General features: G+C 44.7%; 1 protein-coding gene and 1 long non-coding RNA gene across 3 annotated transcripts in view; one reads left to right on the plus strand and one right to left on the minus strand.

Moving 5' to 3' along the window:
- Window positions 1-27,516, plus strand: part of KCTD16 (potassium channel tetramerization domain containing 16) — a 449,673-nt gene that overhangs the window by 325,757 nt on the left and 96,400 nt on the right. The gene's annotated exons all lie outside the window — the stretch shown is intronic.
- LOC141165569 (uncharacterized) overlaps window positions 23,600-27,516 on the minus strand; it is a 46,150-nt gene continuing 42,233 nt past the window's right edge. Inside the window, exon 3 of one of the 2 annotated variants that reach the window (XR_012251175.1) lies at window positions 23,600-25,180. This is a non-coding gene — a long non-coding RNA (uncharacterized lncRNA). The remainder of the gene's footprint in view (window positions 25,181-27,516) is intronic. The other variant, XR_012251174.1, reaches the window with a different exon arrangement.

Genomic DNA, 27,516 nt, shown 5'->3' on the forward strand with positions numbered 1-27,516 from the left:
ACTCAATCTGAACTGGTGGTGCTCAGTATAGACATATAGCCTGAATAGATAACTCTATAGTGTAGAAATGAAGTCCAGAAAATATATACGGCCCTCACCATTAGTGCCGGATCTGAGAGAAGGGGCTCTAAGCCTGGTTGCTTTAATGATCATAGAACCTTTTAATATGGAATAAAAGTAATATGAACATCATCTGGTGAGTGCCGTATATATTTTTTGGACTTCATTTCTATCATATAAAATGTTCTACCAAATGACAACTAACACTCTGCATCATTTGTCAAGTCCATTGTATTGCAGAATAAGGGTAGGTTCACATTCATACTAAGCTACATGCTGAGCAGGGAGTCTGTCAAAATTCCCAAAAAGGCGTGATTCAGATGGAACCCAACACAGAGCCCCAACAGAATCATTAACGATAATGAGCCAGACCTCTATCTGGTGTTTGTACTCCATCTGGCTTCGATTTCACTGATTTTTCAGGTAGACACAAAAGTGTGGTAGACTTGCATCATGAGCTTTCCCTTACTATTCTTCAACCAATACAATTGACACCAGGTCAGGGTCCCAGGCTATGATCAAGCTATGGGGTTTGTAATTTGCTGGCAATGTTATATCATCAAGTCAACAGTCCTGTTTTTACTAATATTGTATAAATAACAATGGTGTGTAAGCGGATTAATCGTATTACAGAACCATAAGACTATTAATAATGACTAGTGATGAGCGAGCATACTCACAAGTACTCGATACTCGCCCGAGCATCTCAGTACTCGAGATGCTCGGAGCTCGCCGAGTACTTGCGAGATGCTCGGGCAGATGCTCGGGTCCCCTCCCTGCATGTTTGGCGCTCTTTAGAGCACCAATCAACATGCAGGGATTGCCTGCCACTCATTGTAATGCCGTAGCCATGTTGGTTGTGGCATTACAGTGATTGGCTTGCCGCACAGCGTCATCAGGTCTATATCAGACCTGGCGCCGCTGTGCTCGTCACAGTCACTCCGGAATCAGGCAGAGTAGGGAGAGGTGCTGCTGCGTCAGGGAGAAATTTGCTTGTGTATTAGGTAGTGTAGGGATAAAAACCGTACATTATACATATCCATCTTAACAAACAGTCCTTTTGAGGAATAACTAATCCATCTGCAGATATATCAGGCAGGCAGGGTGTATAGGCAGGCAGTGTATATAGCAGACTGCAATGCATATAGCACAAGAGGCTCCATTCCAATTCTGCCTTCTGCTGCTGTTAGATATGTCTATACAAAGGCCCACGTCTCAGGGGCCAGGAATACTCTTTTTTGGATCATAATCCTCATTATTTGCTTAAAAAGCAATCCAGAGAACACTGTTTTTCTGCGCCTTTTGCTTGTTGGCACTGCTGAATACAGCCAGGTCCTTTCCATATTACTGCGTTAGAAATCCAGCTATTTAAAACTGTGTTTTCTCCTTCACACGGATCACATATATGTTTTCAGAAAATACTACCATTTTTGGCCTCCATTCCAATTTTTTTTCACTGTGTCAGCGACATTTTTGACACCGGTTTGCTGTTCAAACTAGTTACCTACAGGCCAGGTATTTAAAACTCTGTTTTCTCCATCACACGGATCACATATAAGTTCGCTCCAAACTCAGTCATTTCTAGTGAGCGTGGAAGATACTGTCCTCCGTTTAAAATGCACGTGGCAAGGGACGGGGAACTGGACGTGATTGTGATGGTGCATGCAGAGGCCGAGGACAAGGCCGTGGGCAAGCTGAAATTGTGGCACAACAAACACCCACATCTTCTTGCCCGACCTTCCTGTCCCAATTCCTAGGGGAGCGCAGCACACCACTATTGAACCCAGAGCAGTGTCAAAAGGTTGTTGGTTGGATAGCGGACAATGCTTCCTGTCACTTAGCCACCACCATCACCACCCTGCCTTCCACACGGTCAAGTCTCAGTAGCCGTGAGTCTGGACCGCATATTCCTCATCCTGATCCTCCTTCCTCCCACCATGCCGAGTGCCCGAAGACAACTGATCCCACACTTGGACACTCTGAAGAGCTGTTCACTTTTCCATTTATAGATTCGGGCCTCTCGCCCAGTCCACTTGAAGCAAGGCAAGAGGAGATCGCATGTAGCGATGCCCAAATATTTTAGCAGCCACGGTCACACGAAGGTGACGGTGGGAAAGTGTCACAAGAGGTGGACGATGATGAGACACAATTGCCAGAAAGTCAGGAGGAGGACCAGGGTGCGGAAGTGGAAGACAAAGTGGTAGATGATATAGTAACTGACCCAACCCGGCAGGAGGACATGCAGAGCGAGAACAGCAGCACACAGGGGGAGGGAGGCAGAGCACCCTAACAGGCAGGAAGAGGCAGTGTGGTTGCCACAGACAAAAGGCAGGCAACCGTTCCCCGTAACACCAACATGAAGGAAGTTGCCAGTACAACTGTAAGGTCTTCCCGAGTCTGGTTGTTTTTTAAAGACTCTGCCGATAACCCCAAAAAGGCCATTTGCACCACGTGCCAGGCCAGCATCAGCAGGGGTGGCAAAACGACCAGCATGACCACCAGCAGCATGATCAGGCACATGGCAGCAAAGCACCCGACTTTGTGGACCGAACCCCAGGGTCCAGGAACAGTCTGTGCGGGTGGCACCATTGCTTCTTCGCTGTTGTGCATGCAAGCCAATCCCCTGTCCATGGTGCATGCGAAGATGCCTCCTGCCCTGCACCTGTCATTGCACACTCTCAAGTAGCAGCATCAGGAAGCACGTCCACGTCCTTGTCCCAGCGCAGCGTTCAGTTGTCCATACCCCTGTCCTTGGAGCACAAGCGCAAATATGCAGCCAACGCCCCACAGGCCACACTACTAAATTCTCACATTTTACGACTGCTTGCGCTAGAAATGTTGCCTTTTAGGCTTGTGGAGATGGAAGCATTCCTCAACCTGAGGGCGGCGGCCGTCCCTCGATACTCGGTCCCCAGCCTCCACTATTTCTCCCGGTGTGCTGTCCCCGCATTACACAAGCACATGTCCCAAAACATTAGCCGTGCCCTCAACAACGCAGTTACCGGGAAAGTCCACCTAACCATGGAAACGTGGACAAGTGCTTATGGGCAGTGACGGTACATCTCGCTGACAGCACACTGGGTTAACATAGTGGAAGCCGGGACCCAGTCGGACCTTAGGAAGGAACATGTCCTCCCGACGCCAAGGATTGCGGGCCCTAGGTCAATCAGGGTTGCCCCCACGGTCTACAGCTCCTGAACCTCATCCTTCTCAGCCTCCTGCTTCTCTTCAGCCTCCATCTCCGAAATGACCACATCAGTCAGAAGCTGGAAGCACTGCAGCACTGCCTCGGCCAAGCGGCAACAGGCTGTGCTGAAGCTAATATGCTTAGGTGACAAACCGCACAATGATGAAGAGTTGTGGACAGCTCTGAAAGAGCAGGCAGATCTGTGGCTCACACCGCTGAACTTACAGCCAGGCATGGTTGGGTGTGACAATGGCCGGAACCTGGTGCCGGCTCTGAGGCGAGGCGAGCTTACACACGTACAATGCCTGGCCCATGTGCTTAACCTCGTGGTTCAGCGGTTTCTCAAATCCTACCTGGAGCTGCCAGATCTGCTTGTTAAAGTACATCGCCTGTGTGCTCATTTTAGAAAGTCACCTACAGCTTCCGCAGCCCTTGCCGTGTTTCAGCAGCGTTTGCAGAATCCGGCTCACAGACTGGTGTATGATGTCCCCACGGGTTGGAACACTACACTGCAGATGTTGGGAAGGATTTGTGAGCAGAAGAGGGCAGTTGTTGAGTACCAGCATCAACAAGGCCGTCGGTATTCAGTTCAGTCAGACTCCACACATAAGACCTCAAGAGTGGACATGGATGTCAGACATATGTACCATCCTCCAAAACTTTGAGGACTCCACCAAGATGGTGAGCGGCGATAACGCCATAATTAGCGTCACCATCCCGCTTCTCTGTCTTCCGAAACGCTCTCTGCTCACAATCAAAGAGGATGCATTGCAGGCGGAGCACGATGAGATGGAGCAAGGAACCATACAGGGTGATTACACACAGCCCAGCCTCATCTCATCCCAACGTGGATTGGGTGACAATGAGGAAGAGGAGGAGGAGGAAGAAGGACAGGAGTTAGTTTCATGCACTATTGACGGTACTACCTGCACAGCTGTCATACCGTCTGTTCAGCGTGCATAGCCAGAGGACAGAGCGGAGGAGGAGGAGAGCATGGTCAGTCATCCTCTTGGTGAGGACACGGAAGTCTTGCCTGTTAGCAGTCTGGCACGAATAGCTGAGTTTATGTTATGCTGCCTTTCCCATGACCCTCGTGTTCTCAAAATTTTGGGTGACAGTCATTACTGGTTGGTGACACTTCTAGACCCACGCTACAAGGAGAACTTTATATCTCTTATTCCTGAGGCAGACAGGTCTACAAAAATGGGGCTGTACCAGAAGGCCCTTGTTGCGGAACTATTAAAAAATTCCCATCTGAAAACGCTGGTGGCAGAGGGCACACTTTGTTGGACAACCAAGGAGTACAGGCGAGAGAGACACAACTTCAATCCAGCAGAGGCAGGGGAACACTGTCAAAGTTCTGGGAGAGTTTTCTGAGCCCCTCCCATCGCACAGGCCCTGAGGCACGGGGTACTCTCACAAGGAGTGCAAAGTTTGGGAAAATGCTGAGGGAGTACCTTGCCGACCGTACCAACGTCCGTGATTCCTCTGTGCCTTATAATTATTGGGTATCCAAGCTGGATACGTGGAATGAACTGGCTCTCTATGCCTTGGAGGTCCTGGCCTGCCCTGCCGCCAGCGTTTTATCAGAGCTTGTTTTTAGTGCCGCTGGTGGAATTATAACTGATAAGCGCATTCGCCTGTCTACTGAAAATGCTGACAGGCTGACTCTTATAAAAATGAACAAGGGCTGGATTGGGCCAGACTTCTCAACACCACCAAATGATAGCAGCGTAATATAAACTCAACTCCAGTGTCTTTTCTTGGGTATAAGCTTCCTGATTTTGACTATTTGCTCTTGTCCTCCTCCTTCTCCTCATCCTCCACCACCATATCACCAGGGTGACCATGGTCCGTGATGCAACACCCACATAATTATTTTAAAGGGTGTTTATGATGCCCGTAAAAAAAAAAATGTATACAGTATGTTCATGTATATCCCCCAGGGATAAATGTTTGTCAGCCCATACACTTAGTGCATGGGCATTACAAGTATAGGAGACCCACTCTTTAGTAATGGGAACAATAAAACATAGCCGGCTGATGGCTCTCTAAGAATAGTGAGGCCGCCTGATGGCCCTATAAAAATAGGCTTTGTGAATTTCAGAGTCCCTCCTTCATAAGTGAAACACAATGTGTCTGATGATATCTCACACACCACATGGCCAGATAAGGTTGTAAAATGTTAAAATGACATTTCCCGGTGAATGCATTTGTCACGGTTGAAAGCAATGCAACAGTGAAAAAACGCATCAAAAACTCTACGTGTGAACATAGCCCAAGGTGTGGAGGAGCATTTTTATTTTTGTTATTTATTTTGCTTTATATTCAAGTCATTACCCTGGAAAGGATGTTCCTTAACATATTTCCCAGGAAAATCCATTTTGGTTTAGTTTTTGTATGTTTTATTGTGAGTCCGTAAAAGTGGCGTAATACTCTGACAACGTTGTTGATAGAAGTGACCTGGGAGTCAGAAATGCTTCCAGGGGTCTTCCCCATGCTGTTCCCATGTCAATTGAGCACTGTTCCCATCGATTTGGGCAATTTTTAGGCCCTCTGCAGACCGCCGGGGGCAGCCACCTGAAAAATGCTCGAGTTTCCCATAGACTTACATTGGGCTCGTTGCTCGGGTCGAGCACCCGAGTATTCCAATTTGCTCGACCCAAGCAACGAGTACCCGAGCATTTTAGTGATCGCTCATCACTAATAATGACAAATTGCAGTTGTATTTATTTTAATACTTAATCCCTTTTTCTTTAATTTACCTTTAGTTGTTGCTATTAGGCTGTGTGCCCACGATGCGTTTTTAATGCGTTTCCGCAGCGTTTTTGCAGCTGCGGAAACGCTGCGGAAACGCATTAAAAACGCATGGTAGAAGGGCAGCAATGTTCCCCAATGATAATCCGCATGTGCTGTGTATATGCTGTGGAAGTTTCCGCTGCGGATTATCATTGCGGAAAAAAATGCAGCACTACCAATTATTTTGCGGAAGCGCTGCATTTTCGCCGCCATTGACTTGCATTAGAACGCGCCAATTCTGCAAGACTGGATCTGTACTTGCGTAATTGGCGCGTTCTAATGTGCGGATGGTACCCGGGTGTGGAGGACAGGAGAGTCTCCTCCACACCCAGGTACCATAAAAAAAAGAATAAAATAAAAAATAAAGATTATATTCACCTTCCGACGGCCCCCGGACTCCTTCTCTTCGCTTGCCTACAGATCACACAGGACTGAAGGACCTGCGGTGACGTCACAGTCATGTGACGGCAGGTCTTTTCAGTACCGCGATCTGACGGCAGCCAGCACAGGAGCACTGCAAGTCTCGGGGGCCATCGGAAGGTAAGTATTAGTTTATTTTTTTATTTTTAACCACTCTCTCGGGTCACAGTATATAAATCTATGCCGTTTGCATGGATTTATATAGTGTGACCTAGTTGTCACAAGCACTTTCCAAGTGATGCTAATCGCTTGGAAAGCGCTTGTCAACCCGCATGCGGAAATGCATGTGAAGAACGCTTCACATCCGCATGTCCCTGGCAGGAAAACGCATGTACAATCCGCATGCGTTTGTTTCTGCCAGGGAGATGCAGAAACGCTCAGGAAAAAATCCTTAGCATTTCTGCATCGTGGGCACATAGCCTTATATACAATTTTCTTTTGTTGACTACATAAGGAGGCTTTTTACATTGTGATATTCGAACATTATGTCATGCTCTGATTAATATTAGCAATCAAGGTCACAAAACATCCTTTCTTGTCTACAGAAGTAGTTGTATGTATATTTGACAACTCGTAATTAGAGATGAGCGTTGTTCTACTCGAACTGTTCGCCAATCTCAAATTCGAGCTGTTTTGAGCGGTGTTCGAGCCGTTCGGCGAACACAAACAATTTGAGAAAAATTCGGCTGTTCGAGGTTATGTTCGATAACTGTTCGTGCACCAAAATCATAACTGGATTTTTTCTCAGTAATGAAAAAAAATTAATGTTAATACGCAGTTTGAGTGTACAGCGGGGTGGGGGGAGGGGCAGGGGATGGATCTCTGCAGGAACAATGAAGATCTCCATTTTTTTTTTCTCTTTCCCGCATTTACAGTGGGGAGGTGCAATCTGTCAGCCTATCAGCAGCGCACACACGGAGCGAAGTGCTTTTTTTCACACAAGCAAGGGCATGTGTCATTGGCAGTGTATGTCACATGTCCTTGCCCTATAAGACCAAGCCATTTTCCCCGTCGCCACCATTTTCTCACTGCTGCAGCTGCGTGTTAGACGGCACCGCTGTTGCTGTGTGCGCTATACCTTGTTAATTTCAAGCCAATTTTTGCACAAATCTACAGATAGCTTGGGAGTAGGGAATAGTTGTGATTGCAGTCCTTTTAAGGACTAGGTTACAGCATTTCCTACGACTTTTATCAGGCAGGTCTGTGCTCTTAAATAGATAGATTGTGGGAGTAAAGACTAATTGTAATTGGAGTCCTTTTCAGGACTAGGTTACATCAGTTCCTATCAGTTTTTGCCAGGCAGGTCAGTGCCAATGCTGTGCAAGTTTTTTTCACAGCATTTGGCTGAATCTAGCAAAGCTAATCCTTTTTGGCCTATTGCAGAGTGTGTTAGTCAGTGGAGTAGCCTATCTGTGTTGCAAGATATACCACCTGTGTATAGAATACCAATTTTTTTACTGCACCTAGTGAAGTAAAATCTTTTGGGCATAGCATCATTCTATTAGTCCATCTATACTGACCTCCATCAGGTTGCAAATTGAATATAATTTTTTTCTGCATCTAGCTCTGAAAAAATATTGGGCTTCTAGCTGTGTGTGGGACTTGTTCTATTAATCCATCTATACAGACCTCCATCAGGTTGCAAACTGAATATATTTTTTTCTGCATCTAGCTCTGAAAAAATATTTGGCCTTCTAGCAGTGTGTGGGACTTTCTCTATTAGTCCATCTATACTGACCTCCATCAGGTTGCAAATTGAATATAATTTTTTTCTGCATCTAACCCAGCCAATAGTTTTGGCCTAAAACCACAGTTTGGCCACTCAGCTCTGCTCGGTTCCCATCCATTGTTTTTTTGTGCAAACAACTCCAGAGTTGTTAATTAGTTAACCACCAAAATTAGTGGAAAAAGGCCTGCTGCTGGTGGAAAGGGGAATAGGCGTGTTGGGAAGGGGAAAAAAGGTTGTGTCCGTGGGATAGGTGTTAAAGCAACAGTAACATCTGCAGAAGAAAGACCATCTTCCAGCCAAACTAAAATGTCTACTTCTTTTAGCGGACAATGTGATAAGATCCCTTTCTTACGGCCATGCCAATCGCTACAAATTCCAGATGAGGCACAAAAACAGCAGGTGCTTCAACGGATATCAAGTGCTCCTTTAAGTGGGCTCTCCTCCACATCAACTTCAACATCACAAATACTCCAGTCCTCAAAGGTGTCACCCCAATCGCACTTGCTTCCTCACAGCTCCCAAATCTCCAGCTGCCCATCTGAGTATAAGGTAGAACAGATGGTTGAGTCTGCAGAGCTGTTTACTCATACTATAGCCTGGGAATCAGAGGTCGACTCCAGTGCTTCTGTGAATCCAGACGAGGAAATGATGCCCAGAATCTTTATGAGTCGGATCCAGGACCAGACGCAGAAGGTTCTGACCATAATGTAGACCCTCATTCCCAAACTGTAACTCCTGTTGGTGGAGACAATGAGGAAGACGATGATAAGACTCAAATACCTGATTGGAGCGACAACTTTAGTTTTTTGTCAGGGCAGGAACAGGTTGGCTCTGAGGACGACGGGTGTGATAACGCACAGGGTGATGATGATGAGGTCGGAGATCCCACTTACTGTCAACCCACAGTCAGCCAAGAGATGAGGTCAGCAGAGGAGGTGGAGGAAGATGCTAGTGACGACGAGGTCAGGTTGCGCCTTCCTGGACAGAGACGTAGTACTGGAAGCACGTCAACAACTGCATCCTCAAACACAACTCTGCCTCTCACCACAAGTCGTGGTGGCTCTTCAGGTCGCATGGGTGCTAAGCCTTGCATAGCCTGGGCATTTTTTCAGATCGATAAAGATGACCCAACTCGTGTTATCTGTAACATTTGTCAGCAAAAGCTAAGTAGAGGCCAAAAAATACATAGTTTGAGTACTTCATGCATGAACCGGCACATGGACATGAAGCATAAGTTACAGTGGGAAGCTCAGTGTGCTACAATGCGGCCTAGCCGGCCGGGCCAACCGCCGTCTGCCATATCTTGTGCATCCGCGGCCTCTTCATCCTCTGTGACTGGGTGGACAGCAGTCACACCTGTTTTGGGGCGCAGACCTGCCACCTCTTTACCCGCAACAGCCAGCGTGATTGGCAGGTCATCATTTTCTTTGGAAGTGGTAACACCAGCTGGTGTTGAGCGCTGTCCGACATCGATAGCACCACCTTTGGATCAAGGCAACCTAACATGTTCGCCTGCATCTTCCTCACAGACCGGCAGTTTGCCGGGGACACCCTTATCAACCCCGTCTAAGCACAATAGCCAGCCCTCGGTCCCTCAGATGTGGACAAGTAAAAGACCATTTCCTCCTAGCCATGAGAAAGCTAAGAGGTTGAATTTCACCATCTGCAAGTTCTTGGCTACAGAAATGCTGCCTTTCCGCCTGGTGGACACAGAGGATTTTCGAGACCCTATGTCCGTCGCAGTGCCCCAGTACCAGATGCCCAGTCGGCACTACTTCTCAAAGAAAGGTGTGCCTGCGCTCCACCAGCATGTCGCACACAACATCACCGCTTCTTTGAGAAACTCTGTGTGTGACAGGGTGCATTTCACCACAGACACTTGGATGAGTAGGCATGGACAGGGGCGTTACATGTCGCTGACTGGGCACTGGGTAACTATGGTGACAGCAGGACAAGGGGCTGCTGTCCAAGTCTTGCCGTCCCCACGAGTTGTGCGTCAATCCTCTTTATGTCAAAGTTCCTCCACTGCTTCTGCCTCCTCAACCTCCTCTCGGTCTTCCACCTGCACCCAAAGCCTGTCTGGTCATGCCACAAGCTTTCTAACTGCGCAGAAGGGATCCTGCACACCTCCTTACTATGCTGGCAGTAGGGCTCAACGTCATCAGGCGGTTTTTACATTGAAATGTCTGGGAAATATGAGTCACACAGCTGAGGAGTTGTGGTCAGCTCTGGAGAACCAATTTCATGAATGGTTGTCTCCACTGGACCTGAAACCAGGGAAGGCCGTGTGCGACAATGCTGCAAACCTGGGTGCGGCCCTTCGCCGGGGCAATGTCACACACGTGCCTTGTATGGCTCACGTGTTGAACCTGGTTGTCCAGCAATTTTTAGCCCACTATCCCAGACTAGATGGCCTTCTGCAGAGGGCATGGTCGCTGTGTGCTCACTTTCGCCGTTCGCATCCCGCAGCTCAGCGACTTACATCTCTACAGAAGTCGTTGGGCCTGCCACTTCACCGGCTAAAATGCGATGTGCCTACCCGGTGGAATTCAACTCTGCACATGTTGCAGCGACTGTGGCAGCACCGACAAGCCCTGGTGCAATACGTTCTGACGTATAGCCTGGGCCAACGAGATCCAGAGGTGGGGCAAATCACGCTGGAGGAGTGGTCTCAGATCAGGGACCTATGCACCCTTCTGCACAGTTTTGAAATGGCGACGAAGATGTTTAGTGCTGACGATGCCATTATCAGCATGACTATTCCGGTGATTTACATGCTGGAGCACATGTTAAACAGAATTCGGAGTCAGGTGGTGGCACAAGAGGAGGTGGAGAAAGTAGAGGAGGAGGAGTTGTATGCGGAAGGGCTAACATCTGCAAGGTCCAGACGGTCGGCAGCACCAAGGCGGCAGGCATGTGAGGGTGGGGGAGATGGTTTTACCAGGGCGCATGGTAGCAGCCAAACTAGTGAGGAAGGTGCAGGAGCCCAGGAAGAAGTGGAGGACGAACTGATGGAAGACTCATCAGATGAGGGAGACCTTGATCACATTTCTGTTGTGCGAGGTTGGGGGGAGAGGACAGAGGAAGGAAGCATGATTGTTACCTCGCCACCAACACAACAGGGACTTGGTGCTCCTGGATGCGCAACACACATGAGTGCCTTCTTGCTGCACTACCTGCAACATGACCCTCGAATTGTGAGAATTAGAAATAATCCTGACTACTGGGTTGCCACACTGTTAGATCCCCGGTACAAAAGTAAATTTGCAGAAATTATTCCTGCCATAGAAAGGGATGCACGCATGCAGGAGTATCAGCAGAGACTGTTGCAGAATCTTACATGTGCTTTTCCACAAAATACCAGTGGTGCACGTAGTGAATCTCACAGTTCCAACTTGCCAACCGTGGGACCGTCAAGTGTTCAGCACTCAAACCGTAACAGAACCACAGTATCTGCTGGTAACATCAATTTTGCGGAATCATTTCACCACTTTTTTAGCCCATCCTTTGCAAGGCCACAGGAGACCAGAAGTCTGACACATAGTCAACGCCTAGAGACGATGGTACAGGAGTATCTCCAAGTAAACATTGAAGCCACGACTGTGTCACTGGACCCTTGCTCTTTTTGGGCTTCCAATCTGGATAAATGGCCGGAGCTAGCCACTTACGCCTTGGAGATCTTGTCATGCCCCGCAGCCAGCGTTCTGTCTGAACGTGTGTTCAGCGCTGCTGGTGGTGTGCTGACAGATAAGCGCACGCGGCTCTCCACTGATAATGTAGACAGACTCACGTTCATAAAGATGAACAAATCATGGATCCGAAACGACTTTTCTACCCCTGTGTCATCCTGGGGAGAGTAAAAGCTTGATGATTGGTTAAAATCACCCTACCAACCGTTTTAAGCTTTCAAATTACTAATCATATTTATCTGTATCTTGGCTGGAAAATAATTTGGGCTTTGTAGCAGTGTGCAGCACTGATTCTATTAGGCCATCTATAATAAGCTCCACCAGATTTAAAATTACTAATCATGTTTATCTGTATCTTGACTGGAAAATAATTTGGGCTTTGTAGCAGTGTGCAGCACTGATCCTATTAGGCCATCTATACTAAAGCTTCACCAGATTTAAAATTAATAATAATTTTTAGCTGCATCTAGCCCGGAAAATAATTTTGGGGCTCCGAGATGCGCAAGACACATAAGTGCCTTCTTGCTGCACTACCTGCAGCATGACCCTCATATTGTCAGAATTCGAAGTAATCATGACTACTGGGTTGCCACACTCTTAGATCCCCCAAACTTTTCGATCAACCTTTTCATTTTAATAAAGACCAAAAAAATGGTTATTTTTGAAATTATAAGCATTAGCAGGTTGTTAGAAACTGAAATCAAACAGTTTTCAACTCAAAACTTTATTCTAGGTGATGTTACATTTTCACATAGGACCCCTTGTTCGAAAGGAGCTTCTGAACTCTCTCGTCCATTGAATTTGCCAGGTTTTGGATGGTTTCTGCTTCAATTGTTTTGCATGAGGACAGAATACCCTCCCAGAGCTGTTGCTTAGATGTGAACTGCCTCCCGCCATCATAGACACTCCTTTTAATGATGCTCCAAAGGTTCTGAATGGGGTAGAGGTCAGGGGAGCATGGGGGTCACACCATAAGTTTGTCCCCTTTTATGCTCATATCAGCCAGAGATGCAGATGTTTTATGTGCAGCATGAGATGGTGCATTATCATGCAGAAAAATGATCTTGCTGTGAAATACACGGTTCTTCTTCTTGAACCATGGCAGGAAGTGCTGTTTGAGAAAATCCACATACATTATGGAGTTCATCTTTAGCGCCTTCAGGGATCCTAAAGGGGCCGACAATCTCTCTCCCCATGATTCCAGCCCAAAACATTACTCCACCTCCTCCTTGTTGGCGCTGTAGCCGTGTTTGCGTGGGGTGTCCATCAACCAGCCATCCTCCACTCCATCCATCTGGACCATCGAGCGCTGCACGGCACTCATCCGTGAACAAAACAGTTTTGAAATCAGTCTTCATGTAATGTTTGGCCCACTGGAGCCGTTTCTGCTTGTGTGAAGTGGATAGAGGAGGTCGACAGGATGGCGTATGCACAGTTGCAAACCTCTGAAGGACCCTGCATCTTGTTGTTCGGGGGACGTTGGAGGCACAAGCAGCTTCAAAAACTTGTCTGCTGCTATGACAAGGCTTTTATGCCGCTGCTCTTTCAACCTGACGTATTTGCCTGTAGGAAAGAGTCCTCAATTTGCCCTTATCAGCACGCACACGTGTGTACTGTGAATCAGCTACATACTTCTTGATTGCCAAGACACTTCATCCTGATCATCGCACAATGTTGATTGTAGTCATGCCTTGACCTAAACACTCCACAATTTGTTGCTTCTCAGCAGCCGACACATCCTTTTTCTTTCCCATTTTGGCAGAAAATGTAGGCTGCTTAATAATGTGAGACAGCCTTCTTAAGTAGTCTTGCCTTTCATTGGACACACCTGCCAAACTAATTAGCACAGGTGTCTGCAATTGCTTACAGTGATATAAAGAGCCCTGACACACATCACCATCAATGAGTTTAACTGACAAACAAACAAATTCTTCCCTTATCACTCCTAAACACTTTTTGCATAATAATTTGGAACACAGTGTACATGTGCTTTTCCACAAAACACCAGTGGTTCATGTAGTGAATCTTACAGTTCTAACTTGCCAACCGTGGTCTGTATGGAGTTATTCAATAAAGGGCCCAAAATTAAGATAACATAGATGGGAGAGGTCTCTATGAATAGGAATTCCTAAGTATTTGATACCCTGTGAGGGCCAGGCAAAGGGAAAGTTGGACTGGATGGAATCCTATATGGATTTGGGGAGGGAGACATCGAGGGCCTCAGACTTCGCTGCATTGATTTTTTTAAATTTGACCATGTAACAAAGTGATCTATTTCAGCCATAACAGCATGGATGGATATATGTGATTGAGTGATATATACTAGGACATCATCAGCAAATAGAGAGCACTTGTACTCGGTGCCTCCCACCTCAATCCACCTAATATTGGGGTTATGGCGAATTGATGAGAGCAGGTGCTCCGTCACTAGGATGTATAAGAGAGGGGACAGAGAACATCCCTGCCTTGTCCCATTGGTGATTGTGAAAGGTGATGAAAATGTTCTGACGCGCCCCCTGGGCCTTGGGACACCCGGAGCCGGACCCTTTTTGGTGGATGCTGGTGGTTGTAGTCTCCGTGGCGGCAACCCGGTTCCGTGGCTCAGGGCGGTCAAACCAGTGGCGGAACTATTTATGTGGTTTTGATGTTTAAATGTCCGACTACGCCACCCGTGGATTGCGGTCAGAGTGAACCGCCGCTCCAGGGCAGACCGCTGAGGCTGGTGTTGTGGGTGCAGCAGAGCGTAGCATAACTCCCCACGGGAGGAGTATAGCCTCAGGGCAGTGTATGCGGAGGATGGGGGTGATGGTGCAGGGCAGCAGCAGTAATGACACGGAGTCAGTGATGCAGTCCAGGGCCTTTACTCACAGTTCTTATTATCCAGACCACGTCTGCAGGTAACGGCTGCCCACGTCGTACTGTGCTCACCAGGTGAGGGGCTCAGACAACTCCCAGATAACTTTGGAGTGCTTCACAGGACCCCCTTTGTGTGTCCTTTGTCTGGCCTTTCTTACCAACCCTTCTGTCCGGCTGCCTCGGGCCTCCTCTTGGTAAACTTGGCGCCAGTTTCCCTGACCCTATGTGGTGCCTTCCTAGCGGGTGTAGCGAGGGGCTGCGCCACATAAAATGTCACAGCCTCCTGTTTCTAGCTGAGGGTCGTTTCCTGCCTCCACTAGTTTCGGGGACCGGTCTCCCCCTTTGGCCTGACCCCTCCACGCAGGTGGATTCGGGCGTGCGGTGGCGACTCACCCGTCCGCACCCCTGAGATCCCTTCGTTCCTCGTTCCTGGAGCCTTCTCCGCTCCTATTCCTTCCTTCTCCCTCTTCCAGGCCTGGGCCTCTGTTACTAGGCCCGCCTCCGGAGCAGAGCTCATGCAGAGCCCCTGCTCCCTGCCACTTCTGCTCAGACTTCTCTGCACTGAACTAAGATGGTGCCCACCTTTTATACTCCCTTCTCAATCCTCCCTGCTCCTGCACTACAGGGTTCCCCTTCCTCAGTGTTCCCTCCCCCCACTCCAGCCAGGGACAGGGACTGTCGTGCCCATCTCAGGGGCATATTGGTCGCCCTGCCCCACGGCAATGTGGTGTAATGCATGCAGGTGTCGGGTCCTGATCCACACTACATCCTTACCTGAGAGTGAGATATCACACCTCTGGGTGAGGTGCAATACCTCTGTAGCAACCGAGCCCTCAGGGTGCTACAGTTCCATTTATCTTCAGCCTAGGTGACGTATTGCGATACAGGGCCGTGATTTTGGCTATAAAAGGGTCCCCTAGACCCCTACCCCAAGCTTTTTAAGAGAATCATATATGGCGTGCCAGGAGACTCTATGGAATGCTTTCTCAGCATCCAACGAGAGTATCTAATTACAAATTTTTAACTGCATCTAGCCCAGGAAATACTTTGTGCCTAGTAGCAGGGTCTGCTAGTCAGCGTATTATCCCGGCTGTTAAGCAAGCTACACCACCTGTAGTTTGGACGCTTCATTTTTTCAAAGGAAATGCTTCGGGACCACGGGATACTCAGTGAAGAGCATCAGGAGGCACCCCAAGGCATAGGGGCTCGGACTGGCAGTAGGATGCCTTGCGGTGGACAGCCGAGCTCGATCCTTATAAAAGCTTTTTAACTGCAGCAGCTTTAGTGGACGCTACTGGAGCTGGAATTACGCGTCTGCTGGCATGAGACTTGCCCTCCAATAGATCCTTGTAAATGGATTTAAAGTGTATTTATTCAAATTAGAGAGACAATTTAAATTAAAAAGCTTAGAGCTGCCTCCACCACAGGGGGGCTCGCTCGACCCACCAGCGGACAGGCACCAGTATTGGGAGAGGGGGGCTGGCCGTCAGGGTTCACCGCGGCTCTGGCACAAACCCGGCGACACGGAGGTGGCACGGGCAGGAGCGGACTGAACGTGTCGGCTTCTCACTTTTTGGATTTTAGAAGGGCATGACATGCCTATATCTGTGTCTCCCCCTCCTTTTACTCCTCCACCTCTTTTCTTTTCGCATGACTATATGTACTTGTCACTTTTCCATGTGTTAGTTGTGTCTTCTGAGCAGTTTGTCAGCTTTTGGACACCTTTGAAGGTGTTTTCTATGTGTTTCTATGTGTTTTTGTTTGCCTGCCATTGGTTTTAACGGTGTTCGAAGGTGTTCGACGAACAGTTCGACGAACAGTTCGGCGAACACACGGGTGTTCGACGAACCGAACTCGAACACTACGGGGGTGGCTCAACACTACTCGTAATATTTGTGGATGGTAAATAGTAAAATCCTACAAATTTAGATGGTAAATTTTCAGCATTTTATAATGCAGAGTCATAGAGAGATTTTCGTTTTCAACCGATCACTGTATCTTTATACTCTAACTAGGGCAGAATGGCATATTGGTGCCCCTTGACCCAGCTAGCTAAACCTTTGTGTAATAATGCTTCCTTACCTTTGCTATTTTGTTTCCATTGTACATTGTTTACCTGGTTGGGAAATCTGTACTGCTTTGAATTCCAGCCATTTCTTTTTGCTGCTTGTCCTGACCTTACCTTTAAATTTCACACTAGTAAATATAGGTTATCACCTTTTAGCTTACCATTTCCCTCTCAGTGGGTTTTCAAGCAGCGTGTTGCAAGTTATGACTTTATACAGCAAATACTCTCACATTTGTATCCTTTGGTGATAATAACTGTAGCATGGCATTCCCAGTTTTTAGAAAATAATTATTTAATAACCATATAGTAAAAAGTTATTCTACTTTTAATGTGCTCTGTGTATAATTGTTTACTTCCAGGGGATGAAAATATTTCCTGGTCGAATGTTGTGTGGACAAATTCACACCTTGCTACAAATGGCTCTAATGTAAATATCTACAGTATAATGAATTGTGTTTTTTGTGTGATGATCACCTTACCTGGACTAAAGTGTACCACTTAGCAGTGAAGAAACAAAAAAAAACACAATTGAGTTTTTTTCCATGAAAAGATAGCATGCAAACATCATGATATCCTTCAGAAATTGATATACCAACTATATTATCAAGTACACGGCTATTCATTATACTTTACAAAGAATAGAATACTCGTTTTCTGCTGCAACATGAAAACAACATGCCACAGAGTTTATTTTGCTTTTATCTAGCTTAATCAAGTGGAAAAATTGTGTGGCTCCATTGCATACTGTTCTAAACAGGACCTGCCACTTGTGAAAAAAAAAGTTAAATACCTTGCAGAAATCCCTGAGCTCCCCTGATTCTGTCACTCTTTTCCATTTTGTGCTTAGTCACTCCATTGCAGAGATATTCACATTTGTTGCTTTTGGAGTGCACTATAAGAAATCTCTTCTTGCAGACCAACTGGGTGTTTTTTCAATTTTCTATGGGAATGTCCACTTTCACCCTTCCCTCCCAGACCCTGACAATCACAGCTCATCAGCTGATCTAGCAGTCTCAGATGCTGCTGAGCTGTGATTGGCAGTGTCTGGAAGGGAGGGTTAAAAGCGCAGGCCCCCAGAGAAGACTCTGAAGAAACACCCAGATTGACTACAAGAAGAGATTTCACATACTGTGCTCAAGAAGAAACAAATGTGAATATCTCTGCAATGGGGTAATGCAGAGCAAAATCGAAAAGAATAGTAAAATCAGCAGAGCTTAGGGATTTCAATAGGTATTTAACACAATTTCTTTGACCAAGTGACAGGTCCTCTCTAAGGAAATATTCTCAAAAAAGCACCATATTGCAGCCCAGCACAGTAGTGAGTCAAAGTAGGCATGCTGCAATACATTGGACTGTTGGGTTACATGAACAACTTGCCTTAAGATGGCATCCTGTCACTACTTTAGGAGATATGCATGATGCTATATGTTACCCTCGGACACATTGGTCCAAAAATGCGATGTTCATTGTAATTCTCAAGAAGCTACACCAGACTTTAGAATACCAAGTTGCAAATAAACAGAAAGTGATGCTAATTAAATCATATATGTAGTGGGGCAGAGGGTACCTGAGGAATGCCATTCTGCCCCATATGTATGTAAATGTACAGTAGTATCATAAATGGACAAACACTATAATGTTCAAATAGTAACTCTTAGGTCTGAACATAACCATTAAGCAATATAAACTTTGCATTGTGTGTGTAATTTGTGAGGAATTTGCCAAAATAATAGATTAAATTATATGTAATACTTTGAAAATATATTTCCTACCTTACATACACTACCGTTCAAAAGTTTGGGGTCACCCAGACAATTTTGTGTTTTCCTTGAAAACTCATACTTTTATTTATCAAATGAGTTGCAAAATGATTAGAAAATATAGTCCAGACATTGACAAGGTTAGAAATAATGATTTTTATTAGAAAGAATAATTTTCTCCTTCAAACTTTGCTTTCGTCAAAGAATGCTCTCTTTGCAGCAATTACAGCATTGCAGACCTTTGGCATTCTAGCCGTTAATTTGCTGAGGTAATCTTGAGAAATTTCACCCCATGCTTCCTGAAGCCCCTCCCACAGGTTGGATTGGCTTCATGGGCACTTTTTGCATACCATACGGTCAAGCTGCTCCCACAACAGCTCAATGGGGTTGAGATCTGGTGACTGCGCCTGCCACTCCATTACAGATAGAATACCAGCTGTCTGCTTCTTCCCTAAATAGTTCATGCATAATTTGGAGGTGTGCTTTGGGTCATTGTCCTGTTATAGGATGAAATTGGCTCCAATCAAGCGCTGTCTACAGGGTATAGCATGGCATTGCAAAATGGAGTTATAGCCTTCCTTATTCAAAATCCCATTTACCTTGTACAAATCTCCTACTTTACCAGCACCAAAGCAACCCCAGACCATCACATTACCTCCACCATGCTTGACAGATGGCATCAGGCACTCTTCCAGCATCTTTTCAGTTGTTCTGCGTCTCACAAATGTTCTTCTGTGTGATCCAAACACCTCAAACTTTGATTCGTCTGTCCATAAAACTTTTTTCCAATCTCCCTCTGTCCAATGTCTGTGTTCTTTTGCCCATATTAATCTTTTCCTTTTATTAGCCAGTCTTTGCCACTTTGCCCTGAAGGCCAGCATCCTGGAGTCGCCTCTTCACTGTAGACGTTGACACTGGCGTTTTGCGTGTACTATTTAATGAAGCTGCCAGTTGAGGAGCTGTGAAGCGTCGATTTCTCAAACTAGAGACTCTAATGTACTTGTCTTGTTGCTCAGTTGTGCAGCGGGGCCTCCCACTTCTCTTTCTACTCTGGTTAGAGCCTGTTTGTGCTCTCCTCTGAAGGGAGTAGTACACACCGTTGTAGAAAATCTTCAGTTTCTTGGCAACTTCTCGCATGGAATAGCCTTCATTTCTAAGAACAAGAATAGACTGTCGAGTTTCACATGAAAGTTCTCTTTTTCTGGCCATTTTGAGAGTTTCATAGAACAAACAAATGTAATGCTCCAGATTCTCAACTAGGTCAAAGGAAGGTAAATTTTATAGCTTCTTAAATCAGCCAAACCGTTTTCAGCTTGGCTAACATACTTGTGCAAGGGTTTTCTAGGGTTTTCTAAACATCGATTAGCCTTCTAACTCAATTAGCAAACACAATGTACCATTAAAACACTGGAGTGGTGGTTGTTGGAAATGGGCTTATATACACCTATGTAGATATTGCACTAAAAACAAGATGTTTGCAGCTAGAATAGTCATTTACCACATTAACAATGTATAGAGTGTAATTCTGATTCATTTAATGTTAGCTTCACTGAAAAAAAATGTGTTTTTCTTACAAAAATAATGAAATTTCTAAATGACCCCAAACTTTTGAACGGTAGTGTACATTGCTGTTAATGGTTACAATCATCTACTGTTCATGCCTTTAGAAGGTCTTGAGGAGTTATTGCATGATACAGAGATTTAGAAAACACTGACCAAAGGTAACTGTTTTAACTGTTAAGGGTATATAAGGCGTTAGCTTAGCTTGCCTAGTGGTCAGGTGGCTAGATGATAAATAAGTTAGCTAGTGAGTTTATTGGGTATTTGTTGTGCTGCAAAGGAGTATTTTTTACTATGAAGCATGGAGGAGGATTTGTGGTCAGAGTTGGGCTTCTTGAGAAGAGTAGTGACCATGAGTTTCTTCGTGTTGGATTGGGACTGCCACTTATGATGTGAACCACTTGATCTGGACTGCAGTTACTATTTGTCCTGTTCAAATAAGCACTCTGTGAAGAGAGGTGGCTGCAGATCACTTCCAGCCTATATCTGCATTATGGTCATGTAAAAACTGAGACATCATGGTTTAAGACACTTGAAACCTCCCCTTGTGCATTACTATGTAAACTGTGATAAGAACTATTACTGTTGCTTCTGGAATCCTACAAGCTCTGCCTCAACTCTGGTGAGCACTTATCAAGCTCAGTTTCTTAACTCTGATGTGCATCACCAAGTTCCTTGTCTCAACTCTGATGTGCACCACCAAGTTCCTTGTCTCAACTCTGATGTGTAACTACCAAACTCTGTAACTCAACTCTGATGTTCAATTACTCAGCTCTATGCGTTAAGGTCTCGTTCACTAGTCACGCATGAGACTGAGCTCCATCAGTGATTTCAGTCACAGTTTCATCAGAGTTTTATCAGACTTAGGTCTGAGATTCGTATGAATTTCATCAGTTTTTCTCAAACGTAAAAATAATGTAAAAAATGTTCTCCACCTTCTCCTATTTATCAGTCCTTAAAAATCAGACAGCACTCAGATAAAATCAATTTTTCCACGGATCCATAAACTTGCATTGCCGATTTTGATCCGACACTTGGATCAAAATCAGACATGTCTCCCCGATTTTGCGTGAACTGTTCAGTCCGTGAAAAATCATGGTCATGTGAATGGCGCCATTCACAATTATAGGTACGAGTGCTATCTGTGAAAACTGACAAGTGAATGAGCCCTAACTCTGATAGGTGATCGTCAGGCATTTTCCCATTATTTGTTATGTAACCACTAAGCTCTGTACCTCAACACTGTGTAACTGCCCTCATTGAGAGACTAAGTGCTTTATTAGGGGCCATAAGCAAAGTAAACATCTGTTCCATTTGCAAAGTCACTACCAGTTACTGTGTCATCTTGAAGTGGATACATCCATAATAGATATATAATATACTTTATGCGTGTTCTAAATGTTTTCTACCAAACTATAGTATATTTAACTTTTTACATTATGTAGTTTTTAATTATAATAATTAGTTATAAATTGAATATTTTAGTATATCAATGTGCAGCATTTAAAATCAGACGAAGTTAAGTATAAGAGAGACTGAGCTGAGCACAACATCAAAATCACAGTGTTTTATGGTGACATGGAAGCTGATTTCAATGCAATGCTAATGCTTGCTTACAACTAGTTATTGTAGTCCTCCCATTAAGAACAGAACATTTTCTGCCAATCAAATAAGCCGGATCTGCATGTCACACAGTATTAAGGGAAACATTAATGAGAACCCATCAGTCATGAGGACTTTAATTCATGAGTACGGTCGTAAGAGACTGGAGAGAAAGTGCTGTGTGCTTGAGTGATTGATCTAAACCATATTGTCAATCTAGTGGCTGTGTCCCTTGACTTACCGAAAGGAAAATCATTTATACTTGTCAGAGCCTAATGATATGCTTGTTAAGATAAAGCTGTAGTGTATAAAAAGCTGAATCCCACAGCTTATTTCATTTTATCTTCAGATAGGCTAAAATCATAGCTTCACTCCTATCAGCTAACCTTAAAGGGGTTGTCCAGTGTAAAATGAAAAGTCTTCAGTCGCTCTGTGTGACTGCAGACTTATGAATCCCCCCCCAGAGCAGGCACTGTGGGCTGCAGGGATTCGCCAGTCGATATACATACTTCCAGCCAGAAGCCTTCCAGTGGTCGCAGCCTCGCTCAATATAAATGTTTGGATTGAGGCTGAGCCCCCTAGACGGGCTCTGGCTGGGATTATGCATATCACATACATTACCACCGTTCCCAGCTCAGAAACCGGCCAATCTTCGCAGCGCACAGTGCCTGCGCTGGGGGGATTCAAAGATCTGCAGTAACTCTGTGTGACTGCAGACTTATCGATTTAGATTGGACAATCGCTTTAAAGGTCAATGAGAATTGCCCATTGGGTGCACTCCTGTATCTACATAAAATGAATATCACATTATAAATTATTTATTAGGCTTGCTCATATAGCGCAAACATTTTCCTCAGCGCTATGCAGACACTGTCATAGCTGGCCCCATTGGGGTTTATAATCCAAATTCCCTATCAGTACTTCTTTCGAGAGTGGGAGGAAATCGGAGAACCTGGAGGAAGCGCATGCAAGACAAAATAGCACATAGAGATTCAATGCAGATGTTGTTGAGGGGATTTGAACCAAGAACCCCAGAGTTGCAAAGCAACAGTGCTAACCACTGTATTGTAAATACCCAGATTAAAGTTCGGGTCTCAAATGATAAGAATGCAGAACTAGCATCTCACAAGTGTTTCAAAGCCTTTCTTGCAGGTGTAAGGAAGTAGATATAGCTCTTTACTTTAGCAAGTTCTGTGATTGTAAAAATTATTGTCCATGATGATACTTTCTGGAATCATTTAACTCTTTAGGTTCATCTGAATGGCCACCATGCAGTGCTAAAACAGTTTGTACCAAGTTGTCACCTTTCCACAAGGTTACCACTTACCCACCTATCCACAGCATATGCATCATCTATTGTGTCATAGTCAATGAATACAATGGTGGTGGGAATGAGTCCACAACCACTTTGCCTAGATGGGGCTATGCAGATACCTGATCATGGGATAGATGGGGATTCTAGCTCTCGGACCCCCAAGGATCGCAAGTTATTACCTTAAAACCAAGATTGACAACTTTGTTTTTTATTTTTTCTAGACAGCTTCTCAAAAAATCATGGACAGACAACTTTTTTTACGGACACATTAGATGATCATAATACATCATTAAGATTTTAAGTGATGCATGTCAACAGACCATTACTCCTATATGAAGACATTAGCTGCATTTACTGTGAACTGTGAAAGGGTGAAAAATACAGTCATAAAAATCTTCACTAGACCCTCCAGCCTAAAAAAAATAACATCAATTTTTTTTCATGGACAGGTGAAAAAAGTGCCCTACTTTTAAGGACTGTCGGCATCCGGCCTAAACTTAGTGCCAAAGATATTTTTTACCTATCCGGAGAATAGATGATAAATGCCTGTCCGCTGGCAGTCCCAGTTTACTAATGCTCACACTAGTGTTTCACTTACATCATCCAAAGTTTGTTTGATTGTTATATGGTGAATTCGCACCCTCAAAGTTATTTCATGCTTTCACATTATACCTCCAGTGATCTGGTGTCAGTAATATTTGTGTAAGAGCTCATTCAGATGTCGGTTTTTCACGGATAGAACTTGTAGTTAATATAGTCTGCACTAGAATATGGAGCTGCTATTTATTATTTATATATTATGCATTGCGTATATAGCGCTATCATATTCCACAGCGCTTTACAGACATTATCCATAGGGGCTCACAATCTAGATTCCCTATCAGTATGTCTTTGGAGTGTGGAGGAAACCGGAGACCCCAGAAGAAACCCACACAAACACTGGGAGAACATACAAACTCCTTGTAGATGTTGTCTTGGTGGAGTTTGAACCCAGGACCCCAGCGCTACAATGCAAAGTAACTACTGAGCCACTGTGCTGCCCATAGCTGTTCACATGTCCTTGTATTTTTGCAGACCGAGTCGCTTCCACCACCAACACATCTGATTTTTATCTGAGTGAGGGATCAAACTCACCAATGCAAGTCTACAGGTAAAAAATCAGACTGCACTCAGATGACATCCATATGCTCTTCCATTTTTAACTGTTTGATAGGAGAAGCTTCAGAGACCTCCATCAGATTTTTTTTGTTCATCTGAAAAAAAAGTAACAAAAATGTGATGGTAAAAACTGACACACTGACCAAACTGATGAAAATCTGATCCAAATCACTGATGAAAATCAGTTTTTTGTGTACGAGGAAAATCACTGACATCTGAATGAGCCCTTATATAATGTCTTATAATCATTTGGGTATACTGTACATCTGTGCACTTTGATTTCTCTACAGATGATACCTACAGTTTTGTTTAGGGTTAAGATCTAGTTTACCCTAAAATCCCAGACTCCTATTTACGATGGGTCATATTGTGTTGTGTTTGGACGGTAGTACGCGACAAGGATCATAGCAATAGCGCCACCAGCTGGTTACATCATCACGCTGTCAATGAAACTGTCATCCAAATCTCATTTGCATAAATTGTGTTCCGTCGCATAAATGCCTTTTAAACAATTCTCATCATTGTGAATTATTACTCTGGCGGTTTCTAAAAGTTGAACCCTTCGGAATAATTGATTTGCTGGAATGGCCCTAAATATGTGAAGTGATTACAAGCGTCTAGCTGTAAAGGGGAGAAACATCTCTGTTTATGTATTCCGTCTTGTTAGCGCAAGAAGCTAAACTGTCACCCTCCCATCAGTGCGGGATTTCTGAAAATAAAATCCAAGGAAATGAATATTAAAATTAAAAGCCGGAGTCCAGCAGCGAAAGCAATGAGCTTTATCAGTTCGAGCTTGTGAGCCTGTGAAACAGTCTCCGGTTTCCATAGATCAGGTCATCAGCTGCTAGTTGCGTTGCCGTGGAGATATTCTCCGTCTCCCAGAGAGCGGGTACCGCTTGGCTGCATTTGATATCGTAAATGTCTCTCTTGGTTCATCAGCGGATACACAGATCTGCTGTTCACCTGCTGTCCCACTTCTGTAGGGTGGGAAAAACAACGCCAATAAAACTTCCACACAATATGCAGAAATGTGCAAAGTATATAAATAACAGGCAATCCTCCGGATGATGGGGGCAAAGTCAGAGCGATTTATTCTCCATCCATCATTGCTTTGCTTAGCTCCAGTGTTCAAGCTGAATATTTTCTACAAATCATGTCACATGCATATAAAACCACAGAAATGATGAATTCAGGACACTACTATAACATCGAAGCACATTGAAACTGTCGCTGTCAATGACCATATTTTTCACAAGTAAAACATTTTTTTCTTCATAAAATACTTCTGAATAAAATTGTTTTGAAAATGTATTTTTTGTTACCGTGATAGCAAATTTTTATAATTTGCTTTTTTTAAGGTGTTCAAAAAAAATTGATTTGTGTCGCCATTTTCTGAAACCCGTAACCTTTTAATTATCCCATGGACGGAGCTGTAGGTGGGCTTGTTAATTTGTGTGGCAAACTGATATTCTTATTGATAACATTTTTAGGTAGATCCAAAATTTGAATTGCTTTCTAATTCTTTTTTTTAGGGAGGTGCAGCAACCCCCAATACCCCTCTCACCCCCCCCCCAAAAAAGCAATTGTTGTGTTTCCATTTTTTTTCCTCATTTAACGTTTGGGTTAAATTGATTGGACTTTCACATATGTGGCGATACCAAATATTTTTTTGTTGATTTATTAATATTACTGTATTGCAGTATCTAGACAATGGGCTTCATAAGAAAAATATGGCTGCCACGGTGGATCTTCACATGCCCCTGGCTATCATGTCGACCCATCAGCTTCCAATAATCATCTTGCCAGTGGGATGATGTGCGAGTGCACAATTAATTACTTTATTTAAATGCTGCTGTCAGTGAATGACACCAGTAATTAAATGGTTAAATAGCAGCGATCTGAGATGGCTCCAGTCACTGCTAATAAGATGTGAACTGTATGAATGAGGCCAGCATCTCCTGGATATGCTGGGCAGAACGGTGGCTCAATGCTTTGCAGCGCTGGGGTCTTGGGTCCAAATCCCACCAAGGACAACATCTGCAAGGAGTTTGTATGTTCTCCCCATGTTTGCGAGGGTTTCCTCTCACAGTTCAAATAAAGACATACTGATAGGGAAGTTACATTGTGAGCTCCATTGGGGACAGGGATAACAATGTCTGTAAAGCGCTGTGGAATATGATGGCGCTATATAAACAAAGCATAATAAATGGTGCCGACTCAGCTTCTGAACCTGATCCATACATCAGCACTCAACATTTGACATACCAGTACATCATATATTAGTAAAGGGTTAACAAAGAAAATTAGTCTTTGAGGTTTTTTTAAGAAGTGGTTACATCTTGTCTTTGGCTAGCATAATACATTTTAAAAAGTGCAAAATGTTTTTAAATATAATATGGTCTACAAGGTGCTGATGATCAGTGGGATTCAATGACTGAGACCCCCACCGATCGGACAAAACACTGAAGAGCACAGTTTCTGCAGGAGCATATGCAGAGAACGCTGGACGGGGTCAGTTCCATACGCTGCTCTGTGAGAGAGGTGCACGGACCCATAACCTTACTATTGAACCTGTTCACCTCTCTACGTGCACAGTTCATGCTGGAGCTGTGCACTTAAGAGCTGCATTTTGACCGATCGATGGGGGTTTCAAGACCTTGATCGTCACCAGTCAGTAGCACTTTGCAACCCTTATCACATATAAACACTTCTTGCAAAAACCCTTTAAGCATTGTTCACATTGAAACGAACATAAAATCTCTTGAAATATACATGGTGAATCAGGGTCAGATACAATGTGACCTTAAAGGTAGAGATGAGCGTTCTTCTACTCGAACTGTTCGCCAATCTCAAATTCGAGCTGTTTTGGGCGGTGTTCGAGCCGTTCGGCGAACACGAACAATTTGATAAAAATTCGGCTGTTCGAGGTTATGTTCGATAACTGTTCGTGCACCAAAATCATAACTGGATTTTTTCTCAGTAATGATGAAAATTAATGTTAATACGCAGTTTGAGTGTACAGCGGGGTGGGGGGAGGGGCAGGGGATGGATCTCTGCAGGAATAATGAAGATCTCCATTTTTTTTTCTCTTTCCCGCATTTGCAGTGGGGAGGTGCAATCTGTCAGCCTATCAGCAGCGCACACACGGAGCGAAGTGCTTTTTTTCACACAAGCAAGGGCATGTGTCATTGGCAGTGTATGTCACATGTCCTTGCCCTATAAGACCAAGCCATTTTCCCCGTCGCCACCATTTTCTCACTGCTGCAGCTGCGTGTTAGACGGCACCGCTGTTGCTGTGTGCGCTATACCTTGT

This window comes from Phyllobates terribilis, unplaced genomic scaffold (genome assembly GCF_046119375.1).
Source record: "Phyllobates terribilis strain yellow unplaced genomic scaffold, ASM4611937v1 Scaffold_11__3_contigs__length_659146591, whole genome shotgun sequence".
Classification (NCBI taxonomy): Eukaryota; Metazoa; Chordata; class Amphibia; order Anura; family Dendrobatidae; genus Phyllobates; species Phyllobates terribilis.